We start from the raw sequence: 10,480 nt of genomic DNA on the forward strand, positions 1-10,480 counted from the left end.
TAATAACGTGTGTACATGTAAGTACTCCGCACATTTTGGGGGCCAGGCAAAAAGTGAAGTCCCTTTGTCCTTCAGTGTTTCGGCCTGTTTATATGGAAATCTGGTTCGATAGCAGTTCCCTACCTTTGCAAAGTGCTTGATGTCCCTGCGAGGCAGCAGTGCATGAATGCCATTGCTTTGTTGGAGAAGCTAGCTGTTGGGCAGGAAGGGTCAAGAGTCTTGGTCTCATGCAGTCAGTTGGAGTTGAGATGTTTTGGGTATGTGCCACATAGTAAAGAGGGGGGAAAACATCTGGACTGGTAGCTACACGCTCGTTCCATCAAAGCCGCTCTTCAGACAACCGACAACATCAAGAGTCTACCGACTTGTGCTGTGGTTGGCTTAAAATTGAAAAGTTCTTAGCCCATTACCAATGGCCTGATCCATCCACTCCCTGCTCTTTAAACCCACACAAGAGGAACAAGAGCTGGACAAAGATCTGAGCAAAAATGCTGCTGTGGATCTGGGGAACATTCCACAAAGCTTCAGCCCACAGGGACCCAGTCTGTACCTGCGATGGTTACATTAGCATCAGCGTTAGCCATGGCTCATTTCAAACCAGAATAATTTATTGACACTCCTCCAAGGAGAACCAGTCAATATATTTGTTTTCCTTTGGATATACAGCTGCAGTGGCAAGCCACGCATAAAGTTTATTAAGCTTGGCTAATTTTCAAACCGCTCCAGCAATAATAGATTTTAGCCAAATTGACATCTGGATCAGCTTCAAAATCAAATGAAGGGATGATGATGATGATGAGGGTGATGATAGAAGAGTGTGTCATTCCTTTAGTAAATGCACATAGCATCTGGGGTGTTGGTATCAGTGCGCGGCCTAGAGCTAATGCAACCAGAGAAAGGGGGAAGTCAGCAAACCAAATGCAGAGTGCAGATTTTCATAGAGCTAGCCCATTGCCTTTGCTCTGCTATCCATGCTGTCAGTGGTAAAAATCCTCAACTACTTCGCTAGGTTCAGAGTTATAGCAGCACTGTGATTTTTTCTGGAAAATCCCCAGCTTTGTATTGGTTATTTTAGTGCTAACAAGCCTAGGGGAGATTGTTCCGAATACATTTCTCATGCAGAAGGGGTTTTTTTTTTTGCATCTACTTATGCATCATGCAGGAGACTAGCATTGAGGATGCTGTGCATCCTCAGCTCTGCAACTGAATCCTTGGGTGACTGGGGGTGAGGCTCTTAATGTCATCTCAATTCTACCATCTCCAAGCAATGACTTGCCTCCTGCAGGTGTTGTTAAGCTTATTTAGCACCTTCTGAGGTCCCCAGGTGAAAGCCTAATTACAGCAGCAGGTGTCTGTCTGGTCTTGCAATGCATAGATGTGACTGCACCGTAACATTGACACACCTGACCTAGCTTGAAATGGGTTAACATGGGCACTGGGAACAGCCTCGCTGAAGCAGCACGCAACTCATCACAAGCTAATTGACTCCTTCCAAGAAGCTGGGTAAGCCATCACTGGGAGGTAGATCAATGCTAACTCGGGTATCTCTATGCTGCACCACAGCAGAGACAAAGTCTTGCTTACCTGGCAATGGTTTGGAGATGTGTTTCTCCTGTACACTTAGTTTATCTGTTGCATGAAGCCCGAGGATGGAGAGGTCCTCTCGCTGGTGGACAATGTCAGCTACTCAGGGCTGTGGAAGGGAGGTTTGGATAGATGGGCTTTTTTCCCCCTGCATCACAGAGAAGAAATCCACAGTGATCTCTCCCCTACCACAACACATTCACTGGCTTGGAGCCTCCCTTTTCTTTCCAGAGAGATCCTAAGGTCTTGTGCTTAGAAAACCTTAGTGCGTAGGGATTATCCCAAAAGAATGTAACTCACTTCTTGGTGATAAATTCCAGTTAGAGAGATTATGGCTTTTAATCCACAGAAATATCACTTAGCTCTTAACTGGAGCCAGATAGGAGACAGGAGTTTGCCTGCTGCTGTTTTAGATCTGGCTTGCAGGAGATGCTGAACATGTCTGGCTCCCACTGGAAGAGGAAAGCACCTAAAGCACCCCATTACATTGGGCCTTGGGTTATTCCACCATAAGTGGAAGGGACTGGGATAAAGCACGGAGGTGGGTGATAATTTCCACAACCTCCATCAGGCTCACATTACATGCCAACACTAAAAGGTAATGACTGCAGCAATCTTTTTTGTTAGGCTCCCTGTTCTGGGAGGAAAGATTGCCTGCCGGTTTTCTTTGTAGAGGGCTTACCTAGAAGATGGCCTAGAGGTTAACACAATGAGATAAATGTTCTGGGCATAAAGCTGCCAGTTGGAATGAAATCTGTTTCACATCCCACCCTGTTCTCTCTGCAGTTCTGCTTTACTCGAGATCTAGGCTTGGCTCCTTTATTACGATGGCAACATGAAACAAGGCAGGAAGAGAAATGCCCTTGTTTATAACACCCTGCAAAAGAGCTGGGTGTGTAGCATGTGTCAGGTAAATTATTTCTGTGGAGGTTTGTGCTAATCTGATTTGCTGAGCTCAGCTAACTTTATAATCTAGATGCAGGATGGCAGGCCCTGCTTGGGAGGTTATTTCCCTTATACTCTTTCATTGCCCTGCACCCTCTATATACAGCATATGACACCTATATATCTTAACACTGATATGAAGCGTGGAAAGGAAAAATTTGTTTTCCTTCTTCCCCTTTGATACCTGGATAGACTTTTTTTTCTCTTAGATGATTACAGTTTAACTGTGATTGTGGTATAGTTGCCTCCACTGCTGTTGGGCATGTGTTTTTGCTCTGTCTCTAATCGGGTATCTACAGTTCGTTCTTCAGGTTACCTGTTCTTTGCATTAGCAATGAGGGAAAAACCAATTATGCCTTCATCACAATGTTCCAGGAAATGCAATAAGCAATGCATCTCTCACCCATTTACGTCAATCAGGCTGTAAATGTGCGTGTCTATAGTAGTTTTATTCCCAAAGGGAAATGCGCTTGCAGACTGCATGGTGCTCCTTGTAGTGGCTGCTCTGTATGGTTATTATAACAGCCTACCATTGCTTTATGATAGCAGGGTAGAGAGGGCTGGGCTGGGCTGCTAAGCCATCTTGGTTCAAGACCTGGTTGTGAGCGATGCTGGGAATAATTACATCCTCACCAGTTCCACCGACAGCACCGCTGGCTTGCATTCACTTCTTGGGTCGAGACTGGTAGCAACAATGCCGAGGGAAACAGCTGCGGGACATAACCTCTCTCTAATGCATAGTTCCAGGGAGGTTTTTAAATGGCCATACTGAACAGGCAGGGCCTTGGTGTTTAACATGTGAAATTCAGCAATTTTTCATCAATTTTGGCATCAAAACTTTGTTGCTTTGGAACTGTACATTCTTGGCCAACGTATTATCTGTTCAAGAAATGCCCATGCATAGGTTCACTCCTCCCATTTTGCTCTGTGCTGCCTTCTCCACGTGAGAACTTTATTCATGTCACAGTCTTGCAAGGAGACCATGAAATCAGCCTCAGACTCTAGTGCATGGCATTGCTTTCAGTAATGATAGTTCTTTGCGGTTCTAAGGCACCTTCACTGAAAGACCTCAGATTATTTTAACATTAAGAAATGACCACCCCAGGGAGTCAGTTATGTGCTATACTCATTTTACAGAGGCTTAAAAGTGTGTCTGTGACTATTACTCCAGTCTAATAGCAAGTATTAACAGCTGCTTGTTTGTTATAACGATCACATGAATTCTCAACCAGGCTAAAGCACAACCTGATAGGGCCCAAGTCATGTCTCTGCTGCTATATTAAAAATCAACTCTTGTGTTTGAAACTCATGTCAAAGTATCAGGTCCAGGGCTACTCCAGCTTCATAGCAAATATCTCCCTGAGTGTCCTGTAAAACAGATCAGGTAGGACAAGCTAAAATTACAGAGAGCAGGCCTGATTCTCCAGTGCACTACAACTCTTGCAAGGCCAGCTGTCATCCTGTGAACACGGATGTTTTCACCATTAGGTGGTTTATGTTGCACTTACTCAAAGAGCTGGGGAGGATGCAGTGGATCCTAAACTGCTAACTGTGATTTTGTGTGAAGGATGGCCAGATCGATAGATGCTGGTTCATTGCAAGCGATGGATATATCCGTATGCATGTATGGCATTGAGGACAGATAGTATCAAGCTCCTTTCTAATTCTCATTCCCTTTGTAACTGTGGCAGCTCCCTTCCTTTTCCTGATGTGCTTATCTCCCCCTCCCCCCCAGGTTTCAAAGCCACCCCACGCTAATCATATCCATCACAAGACCTGCATTAGCAAGGCAAGCTCCAAGCTGTCACATCACCTCATGCACCAGCATATGTTGTGGGGAAGAAGTGAGTGATTTAGAGGGACCATTCGCATTCACAGTCATCTCTTCAAATAAACAGGCTGAGAGTTTAATGATTTCAAGGTAAAGCTCTTTTATTAAGACAACACAGGGAACTTTTTCAACCACAGCTGACATCACTATAATAAATCACCATCATGTCTTGCGGGATACAAAAGCCAAAATACTGTCAAATCTGATTTTTCTGGCTACTCATGTCTCCAGAATGAACCATGTGTTTTTAATCAACAAATCTTTGTTTTGCATTTCTAAGACCCTAGCACTCTTTAAATAGTTAGCATTTACCAGAGGGATATTTTAAATTCAACACACTGCTTCCTTACTGACGAGATTAGGAAACAGGACACCACATTACAGACTTACTGGGCTTGTACTGGGCTTTCGGAAATTAGGTTTTGTTTTGTTCCTCTGTTGCAGAGGGGACTTTCCCATTCTTGTCTCCGACTTAATTAGACAGCTTTCCAAAATCAGGAAGGCTTGCTGTTTGCAACAGAGTAACCAAGCTGTCCCAACAGCATGAGAACTGCTCCTCAGTCCCATCCAAAGGCTGTGAGAAAAGTCACTAAAATAATAGCAACTTGCACTTTTCCGCTTGAGATTGCTCAGCACCGTAACAAGGGTGGGTGAATGCTAGCCTCCTTTCTTCAGGCATGAGCATCTGAGGCACCGGTTAACTGAGTCATTTTGTTATATGCACACACAACACTTAATGAGATGGGGACTGCCTGGAGGATCTAAGTCTTATGGTATTGTTCAGAGGCACAAATTTGCAGCAAGCCACCTCAGCATGGCAGATGGGTGCCAACTTGCTACTCAGCTATGCTTTTGAAAACCCCATGAGGGGGAAGAAGAAAGAGGAGGGGAAGGCATGCCCTCAACTTGGTACAACGACGGACTACCTCAGTGTTGGAAGATGGGGTTGTACCAGGAAATAATGACCGTTACAGGCTTCACAACTCACCACCACCATCAGGCCAGAACAGCATTTTTCATGCTTGCTCTTTGGATAATAACGTACAGCGCAACGCTGGGGTGAAGCTAAGAAGGTACCATGGTCTGGTCTAGAAGGGAAGGTGATCTGGTGCCTTGAACAAAATGAACGTGGTGCTAAGACTGCTGTCCATGAATGGAGTTATATGAGGATCAACAGGGAAACTCCAGAACAATAGAAATGGAGTGAGCTATCTCCGACCCTCAAAAAAAGGTGTGTTACTACACCGAGGACTACACAAAATGTTCTCTGGGAGCAAGCAGGCATGATTTGGCTGTTGACCACCTGTCATGTTCTTTACATGCACCAGAACATGCCATGAACCAGAGGAATAATAATAATACTGATACTAATAATTTGCTCGGCGTCACACAGTCACCTGGAAACGGAAGCCAAGAATCTGAATGCAATACTCGACAAGAAAAAACTCAGTTGGGCACCCTTCATGAATGCCAAAATGGTTGTTAACTGAGAATAAGTGAACGCGGTTTAAAAATCTGCTCTGCTTTGCATAGGAGATGGCAGCTTAGGGAGTTTGGTACCATCTTTTTAAATGACATCGCTGACATGTGGCACCGGCACCTCATAAGTGCTGCTAGCACTTTGTCCATATCTCGGGTTTCTGAGTTTTCCAGTAATGGACACTAGCACATGCTAGATTTAGTTTGCTAGATTTAGTTTGCTGTTCTTTCAGCTATTTTGCAGAGGCCTTTAAGGCATCCTTAGGCATACACATTCTCATCTAGCTGCAGCCTCCAGAGGTATTAATTTGTATTCTAGATATGCCAAATTTTGAGCTCCCAAGTGCTTGTCCTGCACCCGGGGAGGGGGGCCTCCCCATCCAAACTCTGGTTTCAAGGTCAGGCTGAAACAGGAGATGCTCAGATTCCCTTTCACACCACTCCTGGCCCCCTCCCGATATCACAAATATATGCAACGTGCTCAGCCTGTTAGGCACAAATGTCAGAGCCGAGAATAAGCTCGGGACCAGACCCAGTACAAGCGCATCCGTGCCAGTCAGCATGCCATGTGGTCTCAGAGACAGGTGTCCAAAGGATGAGACCAGCATTGTAAGCCAAAGGCCTGGCCACACCATAAACCATGAACTGGCAGAGGGCAGGGTGTGAAGGAAGCTGCTCTTGTCCCAGGCATAGGCAGACTCCAGGCCTCAGCACTCACCTGAATATTTGAGTGGCACAAGGGGATGGAGCTCACATCAAGATCTGGATGAGATGGACACATGAGCCCACACTTCAGAATTGAGGCCAGGTCAGATTTAGCGTTGAGCTTCTGGCCCATATTCAAAGGGGCCCAAATCTCACAAGACCCCTGCCATTTTAGGCCAAAACTTTCAGGCAGGTTGTCTTCTGGCAATGCTGGCACCTGGGCCTGAACAAGAGACCCTCCTACTATAAGTACTGAGTGAGAATCAAAGCCGTGCTGATAAGTTTGGGTCCAGGGATCCTCACACACCAGCAGCTCCTCTCCCCTCCTGATAGTCTGTCATCGTTGGATCACGTCACTTTGATCAGGTCCCTCTCCGAAAACATCTGGCTATGTGGTTCTGTGCTTGCTGGAGGTGGGGTGTTAAGTCTTTGCAGTCCTTTTCTGAAAGAAAGAGGGAAGACATATTCCTATCCCACTCCTGGGACACGGGGATGAAAGGGGGACCATCTCCTCTGCAAAGACATGAAGAACTTGCAAGCTAAATGGACAAGGAAGAGATGGGATGAGAGGAAGCCTGAGGTCACCATGGACGCACACATTTTGCAGCTCCTCTGGTGTAATTCCTTCACCTCCTGCTTGGTTGTAGACAGCCTTTGGAGCTGCCAGGCTGGCTTCTGAGAGATGAAGTATGAGAGGAAAGGCTGGAGGGGAAGGAGGAATATAATTTAAAACAGTGCAGATGGGTTGATTGCCAGCTGCCTTCCCCGCTTGAGGCAGAACATGAAGCTCTCTTTCTCCCTGTCATACCTGCCATGCTGGGGCGGTGGCTCGGGGTGGTGGCCCTGCTCCATTTTTTAGTTTCAAAGAAAGAACAAGCAAGGCCAGAGGAGTCCCAGCAAGAAAGGGGGAGGCCTCTGCTCTCCCACGTCACCCCCTCCGTGATTAAGCTACCTGGTGATGCGTCCAGAGGCAAGACAGCCCCCGTTTGCACAAACCGTTTCCTCCACTTCACTCTTGGCTATTTCCTCCCAAGGAAAAAATAACCCTCTCGCTGCCAGCTGCACTTCCCCCAGATTGGGAATGAACTTTCCCCTCTGGATGAACTCCCGTCGGCCCCCGCGCCTCCCTGGTAAACCTCAGCACATCTGATCTGAAGGTCTGGCTGGGATGCTGGGAGCCTCTTCCCACCCCCACTCTCTTCTCCCCAGGCCCCCAACAGAAGGCATAAAAGCAACCTGGGAACACACATTTATATAACACCCCTCCCACACGGCCCAGCAAGATCAAAGCCCGCCTCGGGAATCAAAGCATGTGACAGGCAGGTGTCCATCCTTCTCGACAGGACCTCGATTAATCAAACAGCCTAACCCACAAGGAGATCAAACCAGGCCTCCCGCTGGCTGTTGGTTAAAGCTTGCCTTCAAGCTGCCCTAATTAAAGTTTCCTTCCCCCTCCTCCCCGCCCCTGGTTTTCAGGCTGACTGCTGTCCCATGACCACCACTCACTCACGCTCTAAAACAAAGGCTGCTGGAAAGAGCTTTGGGCAGTCTCTGCACTCTTGCTAGTCGGGCTCCCTGCCTTTCTTCTTGAACTGCCACACTGTGCAACACGACCGATGAGGACATAGCCCAAGCAGAGCCCCCCAGGGGACAAGGGCTCTGTAAAATCCTCTACAGCCTGTCTTAGCAACAGTCTGGCTTGCAAGGAAGGTGCTCAGATACCAGGGCGATGGGCAGTGGGACCAGCTCCAGACAGCCTATGACATTTCAGGGGCCAGTGGCCCCATTGTAGTCAAAGATCCCAAGATACTTTACAGACCTTAGCTAAGCGGGTATGACAGGAGTGGGTAGAGCAGCAGCACTGTCCCCATTGTGTAGAAGGGAAGACTGAGACACCAAGATGTGTGGTGTCATTTTCCCAAAACTACTAGTGGTTAGGAACAAAACCCAGGGACTCAGACCCCAATTCAGTGTAGCTGGCTTTTCTACACTATTACCACCGCTGTTTCCAAAGAGTACTGTACATCAACACCAGGGCTGCTCTAAACCCTTCAAATTTTATTTTTTGCCATCTCATTTTTAATTGAAATGTTGACCACCACCCCCTAGCAGTTTCCAACCCTCCCCCCCCCCCCCCTTTTTTTTTTTTTCCCCCTTTTTTTTTTTGACTAGCTACTCATTTGTTGGGGAAAAACATGGAAAATGCTTATTTAAAATATTATCCACATTTTAACAAGGAGATTTCATGGGGAAATGCATGTCAACAATGTTCTTTTCATGGTATCCTCCCATTCTTAATACAAGCCTGTTTCAAGGGCTGTGATACAGAATACAGTGAATCAAAGTTAGGACCCAGACCCAAACAAGGAAAGCTAGAGGACACAGAGTTATTCTGAGCTGCAGAGAGAAAGAAGTGGGGCCCTAGCATGGTAGGTGCTGAATGCAGAGGACCACAAGATTATTCCTCTCCAAATGAGCTTTGCAGTGTAATTAAATATGTTTCCCTTCTCATTTGTGTTTCTGCCAGTGCCCTGCATGCCAGAAGATCTGTGTGGCTTGGCTAATTATCAGTATTTGTACTGGGATAACACCTAAAGGCTCTGTTCTGGGCTCCAGTGTGCCATGTACTATGTAAGACTGTAATTAAAAGATAATTCCTTGGCCCAAAAAGGCTAAGCCTGCAATGTGTTCTAGGCCCTTTTTAACAAGAACATGATCACAGGTGCCACCTTGTACTTTGATACAGTCACATTTGGAGAATGAAGGGGTTTTCTTTCTTGTTTCCTCCAATTGCCGGAAAATCTACAGCTGGTTAGGAAAAAAACAAGTATGAGTAACTGCAAATTTTGAAAAACACTTTTCCTCTCTCAACTTTTTATTTAAAATGGATAATTTTGCTTCTTTTCTGTTTCCATCAAAACTTTTCTTTGATGTTTTTCAAGGTTTCATCAAAGATAGATAGATAGGTAGATAGATAGTGCTTTTGCAGGCAAGACCCTGGCTTTGTTAATTGAAAATGAGCCTGAAGAACATTCAGGGTTTCTTTTTTTGAAAATCATTTTGCATGCACAGCAAAGAATTCTGTTTCATTGAGATGCTTTTATTTAGTTATTTAGTTATTAATTTTTTAGCCAAACCAACCTAAAACATGTTAATGGAAATTGTTTTCCCAGCTTGACCGGTACTTCCCTTCTTTCATTTTTGCATTTCATGGGAATGGGCGCTTATCCTGGGTGATTGCCACTCATTCTCCCATTGACCTATGGATGCATTTATGGGTATGGATTTAAAACAGAGCACAGCGTTGTTTCTTTTTTCTAACCCAAACCTCAGCAGAACCCAAGTAAGTGTCTAATGTAAGGGCGGGCAATTATTTCAGGTGGAGGGCCACATACTGAGTTTTGGCAAGCCATCAAGGGCTGCATGACAGGCAGCCAGGGGCAGATAAATATTAATTTTCTACATTTTTTAGGGGCCCCGCAGGCCGGATAGAATGGGCTAGCAGGCCGCATCTAGCCCGCAGGCCACATTTTGCCCACCCCTGGTCTACTGGGTGCTTACCCTGCTCCTAGCCCATGATGTGAAGATGCAAAACCCTGCGATGGAAAAGGTTGTCCAGCCTCCACTAGTTACAACTCCTATTCTGTTAGGAGATCCCTGCTGGGGAACCCATCTCTCTACCCATCAGCTCTGCACAGAAGCTATTTGCCTGCTTCTGAACTTGGATCTACCTGTTCTGACTTGACTCCGTGCCCCTTTACTGGGACCCTGGAAAATCCCATCCATCTTCCGTGGAAGGGATGAACACAGAGCGGAGGGTCAGTGCTGAAACCCTGGTTCAGGTTAAGCACTTGAATGGGGAGGAGGGGTGGCAATTACAAATTGTTCAGCTGTCAGTGCCAGGTGTGATTGATTGTAACGAATGAGGGGCAAGAT

At 46.1% G+C, this 10,480-nt stretch overlaps 2 long non-coding RNA genes across 3 annotated transcripts; both read right to left on the bottom strand.

The window, feature by feature from the left end:
• Positions 1-800: 800 nt before the first annotated feature.
• LOC102370409 lies at positions 801-2,415 on the bottom strand. Of its 2 annotated transcripts, none has more exons than XR_001358462.2 (3): positions 2,267-2,415; positions 1,585-1,732; positions 801-880 (listed from the first exon to the last, which is right to left on the bottom strand). It is a non-coding gene; the product is annotated as an uncharacterized LOC102370409 (long non-coding RNA). The 2 variants fall into 2 exon arrangements; XR_001358463.1 differs by lacking the exon at positions 2,267-2,415 and adding an exon at positions 1,885-2,059.
• Positions 2,416-4,271: 1,856 nt separating this feature from the next.
• LOC102370244 lies at positions 4,272-7,784 on the bottom strand. The gene is made up of 3 exons (XR_324464.3): positions 7,353-7,784; positions 7,141-7,246; positions 4,272-6,986 (listed from the first exon to the last, which is right to left on the bottom strand). It is a non-coding gene; the product is annotated as an uncharacterized LOC102370244 (long non-coding RNA).
• Positions 7,785-10,480: the final 2,696 nt, after the last annotated feature.

Source organism: Alligator sinensis, unplaced genomic scaffold (assembly GCF_000455745.1).
Source record: "Alligator sinensis unplaced genomic scaffold, ASM45574v1 scaffold722_1, whole genome shotgun sequence".
NCBI classification, from domain to species: domain Eukaryota; kingdom Metazoa; phylum Chordata; order Crocodylia; family Alligatoridae; genus Alligator; species Alligator sinensis.